This window comes from Pseudophryne corroboree, chromosome 4, assembly GCF_028390025.1.
Source record: "Pseudophryne corroboree isolate aPseCor3 chromosome 4, aPseCor3.hap2, whole genome shotgun sequence".
In the NCBI taxonomy this organism is placed as follows: Eukaryota; Metazoa; Chordata; class Amphibia; order Anura; family Myobatrachidae; genus Pseudophryne; species Pseudophryne corroboree.
Window position 1 is genome coordinate 364,076,532 of NC_086447.1, and position 17,047 is coordinate 364,093,578.

Below are 17,047 nucleotides of genomic sequence, written 5' to 3' on the forward strand. Positions count from 1 at the left end.
ACATCAGAGGTCCTTTAGCCCACTAGGATCTAGCATCTACCGCCTGGAAGGAGCCTAGAGGAGATAATCACTTCAGGGCAGGTAATTCAAAAGTACAGTGCAAACATAGAATAATGCATAGTGTAGTATGTGCACTGTACATCATGTTATGCAGCTCAGTGGTGCACTGTGACTGGAGCAACCAGTGACACGGGCTGCCTGTATAAGGGGGCCATTTGCCATAGATCCCATATTCAACGCGAAAGGACCCCGTCCCTGCGATGTGCTGCGACGGCTGCTGGGGATGCTGTGCATGCGCTATACGGACACTGTCCCACCCGCAGGCAGCAGTGTCCCACGGGCGGGGGGTCAGTTGGGGGAGGTTTTGATCATCTGCTGCTTTGCTCTGCAAATAGATGCTGTGCGCATGTGCACGGCATCTATCTTGTGCTGAGAGGTAAGCAGGGGGCTGCGAGCACTGGGCACCCCCCAAAATGCCGGAAAATGGGTTCATGACACGCAGCCACAACCACTCTGTTGAGGCCATGCCTCTCCCACCTGAAGGCCCCTACCTATATCATATACATGATGTGGTCATTCACTGGTACCTGGTGACAGAACGTATACTGGATTCCCCCACAATGTAACATTATATCTGTCACCTATATACATGATGTGGTCATTCACTGGTACCTGGTGACAGAACGTATACTGGATTCCCCCACAATGTAACATTATATCTGTCACCTATATACATGATGTGGTCATTCACTGGTACCTGGTGACAGAACGTATACTGGATTCCCCCACAATGTAACTTTATATCTGTCACCTATATACATGATGTGGTCATTCACTGGTACCTGGTGACAGAACGTATACTGGATTCCCCCACAATGTAACTTTATATCTGTCACCTATATACATGATGTGGTCATTCACTGGTACCTGGTGACAGAACGTATACTGGATTCCCCCACAATGTAACATTATATCTGTCACCTATATACATGATGTGGTCATTCACTGGTACCTGGTGACAGAACGTATACTGGATTCCCCCACAATGTAACTTTATATCTGTCACCTATATAGATGATGTGGTCATTCACTGGTACCTGGTGACAGAACGTATACTGGATTCCCCCACAATGTAACTTTATATCTGTCATCTTTATAATAATTATAGTAGTACAGTACAGTAGGCCATTGCTGTATCTTGCAGCTCTGTGTCACTGCAAGTATCCATTCCATATCTGTGCGGCAGTATATATATAGTATAAGAATGCCAAATTGATTTCTCACAAATATTTAAAATGCCCGCTCTAATATATATTGTAAATGCCTGCACCTCTTACTACCATATACGATAAAAGTGCGCTGTACATCGCAAAACACTATATCCCATAAGAGAAAACAATACACCCACACATTATCTGAGTTCCAAAGCTCATTGATGTATATATTTGTTGTTAAAAGGATATGGATTCAATATATATTACAAAGTACAGTATACCTATAGTTACATGAATACAACTCACACAGTAAACAGTTAGAACATACAATTACATACAGTTATATGCAGTTTCAGTTACATGCCAGTGATACAATTACCATTCCCTCCAATGCAGCTTATGTCTCCCTCTCTCTGTAAATAAATACAGGAACTGAACTGCCAGCAACTCCTCCATTATCCTCTGAGACCAAAAAGCAAGTAACCCTGAGACCAAAAGAAACAGGAACTACCTTCCTGTGTGACCAGCAAAATGTGTTAACTAGTTTCTGGGGGAGGGGTTCATGATGAGTCACTATTCTCTTTGTATATGCTGATCAAGTTCAGCCTTGAAGACTACCAAAGGGCTGGCCTGAGTTCCCTGTCCACTGTAACATTCATTGTTCTAACAAAGTGATTTTAGCTTTTATACATGTAATCATAACTATTCGCTGCAATGTCCTACAACTTCATAACAAGTATCAAATTAATCTACAAATTAAGCTGGTTGTTTTATTAGTAACCATGACAGGTGTATCTGGTTCTGTTCAAATAATACACATTCATGACATTAATTCATTAGGTAATTTTAAATCATCATGATGTCTGGCGCTTGATATTATTATAATTATGTACTGTATGAAATAAGTGTCGAATCCATCTCTGTGGCATGTCCGTGTAAATGCGTGTGTTACCATATTTTGCTGTGCTCGCTGCGCGTATTTGCAAGTATAGCGACTTAAATGTGTGTAGTTTGTATGTTCTCTTTATGTAATATTTTTTTACTTCGACAGTCCACCCTTTGGCAGTAAACAATAACTGCCATCAAGTATTAACATAAGAAAAAAATATTTCATACCATAATCGGTGACCTAGACACAAGTATGTATGCATTTCGCAAATCAGACACTTGACTATATTTGGGGAAGACAGGGAGGAGGACGAGACATCCTCTATATGCACTCGGCGTTCACGGGACCACTGGTTGGGTGTGGGACAACATTCAACCTATAGAGTATGCTGGGACAGTGCTTTGGCCTATAATGTCTGATTTGCGATGAACATTTCACACATACATGTACCTACGTCTTTGTACACTGATGTTTGGATTTGATTGAGGTTCTGCTGGGTAGATGAAAAAGACACAAACAAATCGTGACAGTGACATATAAAATTTTCATGATCTATATATTCCTATCATTTTCTGAACAAGGGTTATAAGTAGTGTCCTTCCTAAATAACATAAACCTTCAGAGTTCGGTGATAGCCACTCATAAACCTTTCTTCCACATATATTAATGAGCTCTTTATCTGCAATGTGTGAATAGCCATTGTCTGACTGTTCCTGATTACCTCTGAACTCCATAACTACTAGAACTATAATTTTTCTCTGATTTTAACAAACTGATCGGCTAATCCTGGGATCCTATAAGGAAATCACTCCTTCCTACAGAACCAGTTCCAGTCCCACACTCGACTCCTCATAAAAAAACCTTGCAAAAATAGAATATCCTGAAAGAAAATGTTTGTCAGCGGGAAAGAGAGAAAAGAGAAATAGAACAAAACAACTCTTGTTCATAACAAATCAATTACAATGACTGGTCTTTCTGCAGTCCTTTAGTACGCTCAGGTAGTGTTCAACAGTGCCGCCTCTCAGTCTTCACGGAACAGAGTCTCTGGTGATACTTTTGCGATCTCTTTGCCTTGCTCTTTGAATACACAGTTCACTTGGAACACACAGTTCACTTTGCTCTCCACCTTGCTCTTTGAACACACAGTTCACTTTGAACACACAGTTCACAAACTCGAATGTGAGCAATAAACTACTTTGTCACGAGTTCTCTCCAGGTCAGCGACCTTCTTGCAGTGGGATGAGTGGACCCAAGTCTTTCTTTCGGCGACCTTTAGTGCTGTCAACAAATCTTGGTATGGTCCTTCCCACCTGTCTATTAGGCAACCTGAGCGTAAGAACAATCACACAGTCTCTTGGTTCATAATCAATACAGTTAGCATTTGGCATACCAGCAATCAACAGTTTCAAGTTCTTTTGTCAAGTTCTCAAATGCTGGCTCATCTCAACAAGGTACTGTACTGTCACCTCATTGGTGTATTTCTGATCATTGTGCGGATCAATCATGACATGAGGTTGTCTTCCAAAAATCCAAAAAGACACAAATACCAAAACAAAAACAAATTTCGAAGAGGGTGATTAGTCGAGTGAAGATCTGGGAGTGGTTCTGAAGCTACATAATACTAGTGGCAGTATCTATGATCACAATAGTACAACTTCAGGCTTTGCTCCTACTTCTAGGCGTACCATTATCTACACACAAATTTCTGCGCAATTTTTCTTTGCGGTAAACACAGCAGCATCCGTGGTGGCAGAAAATGCCACTACCCAGTTTGATAAAGCATCAGTGCACACCAATACATAACAATAATTCCTAAAGGGTGTTGACTGTACGAAGTTGATTTGTATTTCCTGAAAAGATCCGTCTGCAGGAGGGATATGGGATGGTTCTGTTGGTATTGCTTTACCAATATTCTTCCTCAAGCAAGTAAGACAGGTCATTGCGCTCTTACCTGCATGAGAATAGAATCCTGGCGCACACCAGTAGGCTCTCATCAGCCTGCACCTACCCTCTTTGCCTAGATGAGTCAGACCGTGTGCCACCTCAGCTAGACTTGGAAGGTATGCTCTGGGGGCTACTGGCTTACCGTGTCCACCTGCCCACAGTCCTGAGGACTCCTGGCCATACCCCTTTGTCCTCCAGACTGCCTCTTCCTGCAGGGAACACAAATTTTTGTATCTTAATTTAACTATCGTGTGTTTGCAATGTAGAGTACCATGAGCATAACTCAGAAAAAAAAAAGAAATATCTCTAGAGGAGAGAAAGAAGAAGAAAATGAAAAAGAAAATGTCAGGTTTTGCCATTCACCAACAGGCATATCAGTGTCTATACTAAATTTCCCTTCACCAGTATTCCCATTCTCCACCCTTTGTGCATGACAAGGCACACTGCAGTAATACTGGTGTCATCGTGCTGTTGAGATATACTGGGTTTGGGCAGAACTCTGAAGGACCTAGGCATGTGGAGTTTGAACTGTAATTGGGTCCATGTATTGTACCACCCTGTGTGAACGCAAAAGATGAAGAGGAAAACTGTAGAGAAACAGAATAGAGGTTGGTGACAGATGAGTTTGTAGAGGTGGAGAAGATTTTATAAAAATTTGACAACTGGATTGGGCACTACGGGGAAGTGATTCTCTACTTGGTCTATACCCCTTAAAAAATTTTCTGTGTGTCTTATCTCTACTGGGACTATCCCAGCCATCAATCCAGTGTCCTGTCCATCCTAAGTTCATAGGGAACCCGGTATCTGTGAGTTAATTTTCTCTACCTGTGATGGACATGCATCTAGAACAGTGAAATGTAACATTAGTAAGTTGCATTTATTCTGTTCTTCCCATTAACCGAATCTGTGTTTTCTATATGGCTTATGATTCCTTACTATATGTCCCTTGGTCCCGTCTATGTGTTTAATAATGTGGCTTGTGTTTTCTGTCTAGGGGATCTATATTGACTATGTGTCCTACTACTCCTACAATCTCTGGCAAAATGCCCTTCCTTCCAACAAGTATAACATATTATTGACCATTAGGGATCTGGGGTTTGGACTGATGGGTCTTTCCTGTATGTGCCAGTATACTTACCGTCCTCAACCTCTCCACCTGTTGTTCTCTGCGCCTAACACTATTCTTGTGATGTTCAATAGCACACTATCTAAGATTAGCTACTGTGACCCCTTTCCAATTTTGCAAAGAAGTCTGCACCCTGACACTCAGTGCCTTATTGAGCCCGTCCATTTGCACAGAGACAGCCATCTCCCATTTGCCGAATTAGTGTTTACCAGTGGTCTTATCCTGATGGAGAGTTTTTCTATTTCTGCAAGAGACAAAAACAAAAAAAAGTTTAACAAGCTTCTAGGTCATGCGAAGTATTTCATTCAATCCCTCTCATCCCGTACTAAGGGTCTGTACATGGTTCAACAAACATTTCCAAGCTCATCTTTACTAGGGGCATTACTAGGAATGAATACTTCTTGTATGGTAACTGAAAGAAATACCCTGGGGTTACCTTGTCTCTGTCAGCTTTCCTACTGGCAAATACTAATGTGCGGACAGGTTTTTTCTCCATTTCTGACGTTACTTTCTTGATTTTTTTGTTTTATTTTTGGGTTTTACTATATATGTACACGAATGATACCATACTGTACTTACCTGTTCCACTGGTCTCAGCCACTTCCCCCACAGGCTACTGCTCTTCTTTTACCGGTTGGATACTCCTCTGGGTGCATGAGAAATGGCCGAAAACTATCAGGTCACCTTCTCCTCCTAAATAAAACTTCAACATTCATTAGTACATATATAGGTTACAGTCATATTTTTATTATTTTCTATAGTTTGTAAGCTGGCCGTAACAGCTTCCACATCTACATAAGGCGGTGTACTTGCATTCTCTTTTTTTTTCTTCCTACTTATTTATTGTTGCTACAAGTTCAAACAGTTCTTATATTTCCATTCTTGTCTTATATGACTTTGGTTAAACATACCACCTGCAATACCTTAGGATCAAACTCACCAACCCCTCTTGCTGTCACAGGTTTAAACAATTTGTATGTCTGACCCTTTGTTTTCGGAATTGTATCAGACATATTCTTATCCTTAAGTTCTGCAATACCTCTGGTTCAAAGCTGCTCACCTTAGGGAATGGTACCCTATCTTTGTCAGTCATACGTTCCCATTCAGACAAAAAGTCTTCAGCGTGTGGACCATATTTCCCACACATAATACTTTTTCCTTTAAACTTCGCTGACACCCTGGGCCGCGGCTCTTCAACCTGAACCCTGGTTAAACGTCCCTTACTTGAGCAACTGGCTCCCATAATTGTGGGCCTTTTCCCACAAACACCAAAATACTCAATATAAGGCGACGGTGAAAGTTCTCCGAGCGCTTCCACCCGCTCACCGCCCACGTTGGCCAGTACTACCATACACTGTCGATAGCGAAGGCAATGTACCCAACCTAGGGCTCCTATCAGACCTTACAACACCATAATTTCTTTCGGTGGAAGTTCTGTTTAGAATATTTTCCTGAGAGAGGCAGCGAAAAATTCCTTTTTGGTATCTTTCAACTGGAATTGTTTGCAGGGTGAAAAACAGAGAAATTAGATAACTATCCTTCACCCTTTCCAGTGAAGCCCACCAGGGAGATTTCCCGACGTTATCAAAGAAAAACCCCTTTGTCTATACAATCACGTCTGCGTATGCTCTTCCACAGCGCATATGACACAATGGTATCACGTTGTGCTGTGCAGAACAAACGGACATGCGATGCAATAGCACAGCCTATAGATACTAGTTATCTATATGCCCTACAATTGCTGTAGACCACTTTAGCCTAGACCACTCCAGACCACTTTAGACCACTTCAGTTGTATGGGATCACTTCAGACCACTTCAGTTCCTAATAATGCAGGGTAGCGAACCCTACGCCACCGGGCCTCTACTAACCCAGTGTTACCACTTCAGACCACTTCAGTTCTTGGGTTCAGTATCCACTCACTCCTGCGTTCGCTCACTCAAATACACTTTGTTTTTCTGTACAGAAAATTTAAATTCATTCAGATAGGCAGCTTTACCCCAGAGGCAATACAGTTTTTAAGCTAAATTTAGAGTAACCTGCTTTTGAAATCTGATAGTTATGTGCTATTGTATTAAATGTCTACTATCCCACCTTTGAACTAAACGACACTATTGTATAATTTGTACTCAGCGCCCGCATTCTTACGCACTTTGCGCAAACATGCGACCGTGCGTGTCTCTTACGCTGCGTGCGCAGTCCTGTACTTTGTCCGAGACAAGTGTACAAAACCCTGCGTCCGCAATAAATCACACAGCTCTATAAATGTGAACAATACTAATTACTATTGCCCACTAGACACAACTTGTTCTGTATAAACTTTTATGCAGAACTGCGTTTGTGTCTTTACGCTTACTTCCTTAAAATACTGTTATTTCAGATTTACCTATAAATTTACCTATATAGCAACAAATGTATCCTATTTCACACAGATCTATAATGACTCTAGCAATAATCAATAATTTAAATGATATGATTCAGATTGGATAGCTATCTTGCAGAACATACACTGATATAAATATACACATAATTATAATAATTATATATATGTACCATTCACTGGTCTGCTGAGACTCATTTACCCATTCAGTGCTTCTAATTTGCATATCAACAGAGGTTCATGTGCCTGTTCAAGAGGTAGTGGGACAGGTTAATTAACATTTCAATGGCTATCCTGAACTAGCAAGCAGAGTTACTAAATCCTAGAGGTAAAAGAAAAAAAAAAAACCTTTTTTTTTTTTATGTGTGTAATTCTTACATCAAGTATTCATCTCTTAACTCTCACTAGGCCCAGCTGAAACTATTTGTAATTGACTATGGCATGGGTTAAATAAATGCATTGGTAACTCATAAATGGTGTTTTTGATGTGACCAAGGAAAGCTGATTATTCGGAGCAGTGAAAATCAGCCATTTAGAAAAATGACCTTCCCAAAATGGCCGCTGCTCCTCCCCCTTCCACATCCATGAGGGTTACACAAAATGGTGGACAGGCCATGTGGTTAGTCCAAAATGGAGGACAGACCATGCGGCTTCCTTTGTCACAAAGAAATGCTATGCAGCAACTTTTAAATATACTTTTAAACCTACTTAAACAGATAAACAATCCAATCTGAATCAAACACAATATGACTTATTTGAATCTTGTTTTGCAACAATAAAAATTCATTTTAGCATCTTAAATATTATGAGAAACGCATTGTCCCTTGAATTTCATATCATTGGCTTACTGATAACACAAAAATACATTAACGTGAATATTATTTTCATCAGCTTCTCAATGCGTCCATTGGAGCCGGTCAATTACAGCCACATTTGTAATGTACAGTGCATCATTAAGACCCTGATATCCCGGACGAGCCCCCATCTAAGAATGCCAAATTGATTTCTCACAAATATTTAAAATGCCCGCTCTAATATATATTGTAAATGCCTGCACCTCTTACTACCATATACGATAAAAGTGCGCTGTACATCGCAAAACACATTGGGGCAGATGTATGAACTGGTTTACTGGGTAAAAACGGTAACTGGACACACTAATTGCTGTAGTTACCGCACCTCCTGATGTATGATTGTGAATTGTGGTATTTTTTTCATGCTGCGCTATGGGCCCCTCACCTTTTCGCCGTCTCCACTCTCTTGCCGGCAGCTGCGGGACTTACCTAATATATGAACAGCTTTTCCAGATCTCTGCTTCGTCGCCTGCAGTCTTCGACTTCGCCGTTTGTTTGCATACGGTGCGGCTCCCTAATCTCATTTTTTCGTCCGGCGGCCATGTTTTTTTGTAATCTTTTTAATAAAGTTATTTGTATCATGTGACCGCTGTGGGAAATATAATATGTAGATGGCGTCCCTGCACTCAATATGCATGCGCTGGGACAGAAATGCAGGGAGAGCTGGGATTCCCAGCCAGCGAATGCGCCAGAACAGAGATGTGGGGAGACTTGGGACTCCCAGCCGGTGCATGCGCCAGAACAGAAACGCGAGGAGAGCTGGGACACACCGCCGATGCATGCGCATGAGATCTGTGGGGTGGAGAAAAAACGGAGCTCCTATATCACCAGAGGGCTGCAATATCGAATTTCGTTAACGGCTCAAGGTAGCATAATACATTTGGGCGATACTGGTGCCTGGTTCACTGCGATAATGCGGTGAAACGGGACCCAGTATTTAACGATCGAAAAGGGAACTTTAATACATCTACCCCTCTATCCCATAAGAGAAAACAATACACCCACACATTATCTGAGTTCCAAAGCTCATTGATGTATATATTTGTTGTTAAAAGGATATGGATTCAATATATATTACAAAGTACAGTATACCTATAGTTACATGAATACAACTCACACAGTAAACAGTTAGAACATACAATTACATACAGTTATATGCAGTTTCAGTTACATGCCAGCGATACAATTACCATTCCCTCCAATGCAGCTTATGTCTCCCTCTCTCTGTAAATAAATACAGGAACTGAACTGCCAGCAACTCCTCCATCATCCTCTGAGACCAAAAAGCAAGTAACCCTGAGACCAAAAGAAACAGGAACTACCTTCCTGTGTGACCAGCAAAATGTGTTAACTAGTTTCTGGGGGAGGGGTTCATGATGAGTCACTATTCTCTTTATATATGCTGACCAGGTTCAGCCTTGAAGACTGCCAAAGGGCTGGCATGAGTTCCCTGTCCACTGTAACATTCATTGTTCTAACAAAGTGATTTTAGCTTTTATACATGTAATCATAACTATTCGCTGCAATGTCCTACAACTTCATAACAAGTATCAAATTAATCTACACATTAAGCTGGTTGTTTTAATAGTAAACATGACAGGTGTATCTGGTTCTGTTCAAATAATACACATTCATGACATTAATTAATTAGGTAATTTGAAATCATCATGATGTCTGGCGCTTGATATTATTATAATTATGTACTGTATGAAATAAGTGTCGAATCCATCTCTGTGGCATGTCTGTGTAAATGCGTGTGTTACCATATTTAGCTGTGCTCGCTGCGCGTATTTGCAAGTATAGCGACTTAAATGTGTGTAGTTTGTATGTTCTCTTTATGTAATATTTTTTTGACTTCGACAAGTATTACAGTGCAGCATTTTGGTGACTAACAGTATATAGTTGTACAGTAGGCCATTGCTGTATCTTGCAGCTCTGTGTCACTGCAAGTATCCATTCCATATCTGTGCAGCATTTTTGTGAGCAGTATATATAGTATTACAGTGCAGCATTTTGGAGACTAACAGTATATAGTTGTACGGTAGGCCATTGCTGTTTCTTGCAGCTCTGTGTCACTGCAAGTATCCATTCCATATCTGTGCAGCATTTTTGTGAGCAGTATATATAGTATTACAGTGCAGCATTTTGGTTACCCAACAGTATATAGTTGTGTACAGTAGGCCATTGCTATATCTTGCAGCTCTGTGTCACTGCAAGTATCCATCCATTCCATTTTCTTCCAGTGATTTGGACCAATAATACCATTGATTAGAACGAATAATTCCAGTGATTTTGTCATTTTCTTCCAGTGATTTGGACCAATAATACCATTGATTAGAACGAATTATTCCTGTGATATTGAGGTGTTTGTGTCGTTTAGCTTAGCCGTCCAGCAACCAGAGTGCACCTCTTTTTCTCTTTTCTTTGCATCATGTGCTGTTTGGGGCCAATTTTGTTAAGTGCCATCCTGTCTGACACTGCAGTGCCACTACTTGATGGGCCAGGTGTTTGTGCCGCCCTCTTGGGTCGCTTTGCTTAGTCATCCAGCGACCTCGGTGCAAATATTAGGACTAAAAATAGTATTGTGAGGTGTTCAGAATAGACTGGAAATGAGTGGAAATTGTGGTTATTGAGGTTAATAATACTATAGGATCAAAATGACCCCCAAATTCTATGATTTAAGCTGTTTTTGAGGGGTTTTTGAAAAAAAACCGACCCGAATCCAAAACACACCCGAATCCGACAAAAAATTTTCAGGGAGGTTTTGCCAAAACGCGTCCGAATCCAAAACACGGTCGCGGAACCGAATCCAAAACCAAAACACAAAACCCGAAAAATGTCCGGTGCACATCTCTAGTTATAATGCGTGCTTACAGGCCCCAGAGACTGGTACTCTCAGCTGTCAGTATCAGTCCCCTTTTTTTGTTGTTAAATGCAATAAAGGTTCTGAAAGTAATTTTCCACTCAGATTTTGAATTACCATAATATTAAATACCTGTAATAGATTAAAATATTTTTCCTGCATTTACCAAGTCTTCATTTATATGAGACATCTAATTCTGTTTGTTTTATGCACAATGTACAGTTGTAATATCTGGCAGCGCCGACTTAGGCTCCACCCCCATTTCAAAACCCTGGTTCCCGAAACTGCCGCAATTAAGCCATCACTCCCCAGGAGGGCATGGAGCAGCTGGCTGCACAAGGGGGCATGGCCTCGTGGGACATAAAAGAGGCATGACCTAGCGGTACATCCTGTCTGTGGCTGCAGCCTCTGACGTCGGGACCTGAGTCTATAAAGGCCCAGGAATCCGGTGTCCACGTGAGTGGCACTAATTTTAGCTGGGACTGCGGGACGGAGGGAAGAGGTCCATGTGAAGAAGCAGACCTGGTGTAAGAGGGTGAGTGTCTATATGATATTTAAAGCTGGATCCCTGGTTGATAGCCACTGGAGAAGTGCCCCATAGTGAGGGAGGGGTCGTTGCAAGATGGCGGCGAGGCTAGAAGGGAGTCCTGCTAAAGAGTCCTGAGTAACCGTATATGTAAGCGGAAGAGCCCAGCATTGGAAGGGTTTAAGGCTTGCATAAGGTGAAAGTTGTCAGCATGTCAGAGAAAAGGTCCCCGGATAGTGGGATATATGTATTAGCGGCAGAGTCCTTGGATACAGATGACGGTAGTAGTATGCCTGAAGAAAGTGTATGTGGGGTGACGGGAGGAGAGAGGACCCAGTGCAATAGGATGTTTTCATATGTTAGAAGTCTCCTATGAGTGCGATGATCTTCGGATCTGGTGGTAAATTTACTAAGATGGGAGTTCTATTTAAGATGGGATGTTGCCCATAGCAACCAATCAGATTCTACTTCTCATTTATCTAGCACCTTCTAGAAGATAATACCAGGAATCTGATTGGTTGCTATGGGCAACATCCAATCTTAAATAGAACTCCCATCTTAGTACATTTACCCACTGGAGTCCCCTGTATGCTGTATGATGTACTTGTTGGACTGGCATGCTGTAGAACTACTGTACCCAGCAACATCGAGTATGTGCTATCTTTTCACTGCTATGCCATATGCGTAAGACTGGGCAGGAGGTGTTTGTTTGGAGTGGTAACTATATCTAACCTTTTGTAACCATCAAGCCTAAACTATACAGCAATTATCAGCTGCTGAAAGAATTGTGCTGGAGGAAATTGGTGAAGTAGAGCTTGTAGCCATTACGCTTACTCTGCTAGAGGATATGGAGGAGTGTAAATAAAGTTTCTTGTTCTTGCACTGCACCTGTTGTTCATGTGTGTTCCCTCCATCAGGTACTTTGTGCTAAGCCAAACACAAAGTAAAGATCACATACAGTGCGCCAACCAAGAGCAGCCTGACAATATGAGTGGTAATGAAGTGTCACCAACACTTCCAATATATATGCAAATTCCAATAGTTACCACCCTTTATTCCAGGCGCTTTTAGAACACCCCAGGCAGGAATTCAATCTCTTAGAAAAGCTGGAGTGTTTGTCCTTTAAAACAAAATATACAACACAGACATAGTGTGATACTGTAAGAAACTTAATATGAAATAAATAAGTAAGGTCCAGACTCGCACCCCAAGTTGTGGTCTACAATGGTAGACAATATCGCCTTATTGGGAACAGATCACCAACTCGCAAGTATCCTGGCACCTCTGTGGTCTTTTAGAAGTTCCCCTTCTTACTCCACCAAAGATATATGTGAATCAAAATAATTTCCAGATAGTGTATTACCGTAAAATTTATTGACACATACAACATAAAAAGTAATCTACAAGGTGGGTTCTCACCAGATGGAATGGTCTACACAAAATGGCAGACAACAGCGTTTGTTAATGATAAAACCAGGCATCCCCAGAGTTGATCAAATACAGCCAGGCAAGAACTCCACAAGTAGTCTGCTACCTTCACCGACGCGTTTCGATAGCTGCAGGCTATCTTTTTCAAGGTTACTTTGTGCTAAGCACCCGTGTATTCGGGAGCTCTGCTGGTCATGGACGCCATACCCACGGCGTAGCCGGAGCAGAAGAGAGCAACCGCAAAGGAGTTAGACACGATATTCAGGTACCCCAAGTAAGTGTACCACAGTACCAGTAGGGTTTCACATTGCCACAAAATCTACCGTATAGTGGGGGTCATGCTGACCCGTTCGCACGCAGCGGTTCTTTGCTGCATTGCGGACGGGTCAGAAATGCGCATGCGCGGCGGATGCTTTGCGCACGTGCCATTGCCTGGCGACGATCGTCACAGGGCAATGCCGCCGCCAGCAACAAATGTGATCGCAGCGGCGATCGCAAGAAGATGGACAGGCGGGAGGCGTTCCGGGGTGGATACTCACCGTTTCCAGCCGTTTTCGGGGAGTGGTAAGAAAAACGCAGGCGTGTCCAGACGATTGGAGGGCGGATGTCTGACGTCAAAGCCGGGACCTGCATTGCTGGATCCGTCGCACAGGGTAAGTAGGTCTAGGGCTAGTCTTGTTTTGTGTGAAACTTTTTTAGCATAGCAGGGCTGCACAAGCGTTCGTAGCCCTGCTAAGCTAAAATACACTCCCCCATAGGCGGAGATTAGTTGATCGCACCAGCAGCAAAAAGTTGCTTGGTGCGATCAACTCGGAATGAGGGCCAGTATGTTTTGTCTTTTTGACATTAGGCATAGTAGATGCAGCAATATATTTCAACCATCTGTATTTCCTGACATTTTTGCTTGCCATACAATACTTTTCTTTGTCAACATGGGGCCTGATTCAGATGTGGTTGGAAGTGCTATCACTGCTGCTTACCTGGAAGCAGCAACGTCGTTAGCTCTAATATGTTAATGCAGAAGGAGTCATCAGGCCTCTTGCTTGCATTAGGGATTTGAGCTGCGTCCTGGGACACAGCATCAGATGGCTTGCGATACCTTTGGCCTGCTGAATAACCCATGGGGGTTGTGCAAACCGGCCACCACAGAGCCAACAATCTCTGACGGAGATCCTGGCCTCGTCTCTCCCCCAAAATGGCGACGACCCATATCTGTTTTGGTAAAAGGAGGCTGTCACTGCCCCATCCTCAGCCGTGAAACACTGATGTTGCAGATCTGTACTGCACATGCACAGCACTGGTCCAGCACATTTGCAAAGTACCGAACATCGGTACTTTGTGGCATGAGCCACAGCTACATCGGGACATGACCATGATGTAAAAATGCTTCTGCTTTGTGTTGTTTCTGTTCTTTTCTGCTTGCAAATTAAATAATTTTCAACTGGTTTCTTAGAACTTTCAGTGTATTTTTACACTTCTATTGACAGACTGAATCTCTCAGTGAAGGCAGCAAGAGTTTCCCTCATTTGTAACCAAGGAGAGTAAACATCTAATATGCAGTTAATGACCTTTGCATCAGTATCCTGCAGCCTTAGTTTACTTACATATGAAGGTTCACATACTGTACAGTACATTGGCCCTCATTCCGAGTTGATCGCTCGCAAGGCGAATTTAGCAGAGTTGCTCACGCTAAGCCTACGCCTACTGGGAGTGTATCTTAGCTTCTTAAAATTGCGACCGATGTATTCGCAATATTGCGATTACAAACTACTTAGCAGTTTCAGAGTAGCTTCAGACTTACTCGGCATCTGCGATCAGTTCAGTGCTTGTCGTTCCTGGTTTGACGTCATAAACACACCCAGCGTTCGCCCAGACACTCCTCCGTTTCTCCGGCCACTCCTGCGTTTTTTCCGGAAACTGTAGCGTTTTTATCCACACGCCCCGAAAACGCCGTGTTTCCGCCCAGTAACACCCATTTCCTGTCAATCACACTACGATCGCCGGAGCGAAGAAAAAGCCGTGAGTAAAAATACTATCTTCATTGTAAAATTACTTGGCGCAGTCGCAGTGCGATTATTGCGCATGCGTACTAAGCGGAATTTCACTGCGATGCGATGAAAATTACCGAGCGAACGACTCGGAATGAGGGCCATAGTTGATGAGTGATTCTGACTTTTGCATGGATACCTTTGTTGTATGTCCACAACTATTCAGGAATTCACATCTGCATTATATGACTAAAAGGAAATGGTATGTTCATGAATAGTAATGAGGTTGTTTTTCATTAAAAGCTGTCATTAAATTTCCTATAAATAGTCACACAAAGTGTCAGGTTTCTAAATTACCATTTAAATTTCTATGAAGATAATTTAAAGTTAACTATTTAACATTAAAAGAAATGTGGGACCAGTCTCGCTGTTTTAACAGGGGTGGGATAGAAGATCGGCAGTAATTGGACAGTTAGTAGGTCGACCCTATATGGTCGACATACATTAGGACAACAAGGTCAAAAGGTTGACAGGATCAAAAGGTCTACATGGAAAAGTTAGACAGTAGAAAAGGTCGATAGGGTCAAACGGTCAATATGAAAATGGTCAACACAAAAAAGGTTGACACAATTTTTTACATTTTTTGGGTATCATTTTCTATGTTTCATCATCTGTGACCACAGTATACTCTCACGGACTCACTTTGCACCCCATGCTTTGGGCAAGGTGTTTCGCTTTGAGTTACTATTCCCAATTGTAGTCCACATGGATGGCAAATCAAGCAAATGTTTAAAAAATATGCGAACCCCCCCAAATAAAAACTTGTGTAAACCATTTGTGTGTTGACCATTCTTATATTGACCTTAGTACCTGTCGACCTTTTGACCATGCCGACCTAATGGAGGTTGACCATTTGACTGTCTATCTAGACCAGTGGTGGGGAACCTCCAACCGTACAAGGCCCGTAAAGCTGTTTGGTGTGGCCCACCTGCTTGTGTCAGCAAGACACACCGCTGCTCAGTCCGGCGGTGGTGTGTCTCAGCTGTCAGGGCAGGTAGGAGAGCGCATCTATATGTCTGGCGGTAGCGGCGGGTAGGATATCAAACTAGCCGTCGGTTTGTGAGCCAATCCGAGCTCGCAGACCGGCAGCCAATCAGCAGCTGCCGGTCCGCGAGCTCTGATTGGCTCACAAACCAGCGGCTGGTTTGAGATCCTACACGCCGCCACTGCCCGATATAGCTGCGCACTCCTCCCTGCCCTGGCCTCCTGACAGCTGAGACACGCCGCCGCCGGACTTAGCAGTAGCAGTGGTGAGCAGCACAGTGGGGTGTGGGGGAGGGGGGCATGTGTGGGGGCATTTGTGTATCTGGCACTGTGACAGAATTTGTGTATCTGGCATTCCACTGGCATATGTGTATCTGGCACTTCACTGGCATATGTGTATTTGGTATTGCACTATTGGGGGCATATGTGTATCACGTCCCATTTTAATTGTCCACACCCATTTTTTGGTGCGTGTACTCAGTACCTCTAAGGGGCATAACTACAGGGAGCAGGGTAATTTTTAAGTTGATAATTTTTGTATGACCCATGAAGGATTTTATAAATATCCAAATGACCCTTGGTAGAAAAAGGTTCCCCACCCCTGATCTAGACACTCGATTTATAATCTGGATTCCATTTTAACACACTATGGGATCTATTTACAAAGCCTTGGATGGAGATAAAGTGGACGGAAATAAAGAACCAACCAATCAGCTCCTTACGGTCATTTTTCAAACCCAGTCTGTGACATGGCAGTTAGACGCTGATTGTCTGGTACTTTGGGCCTAATT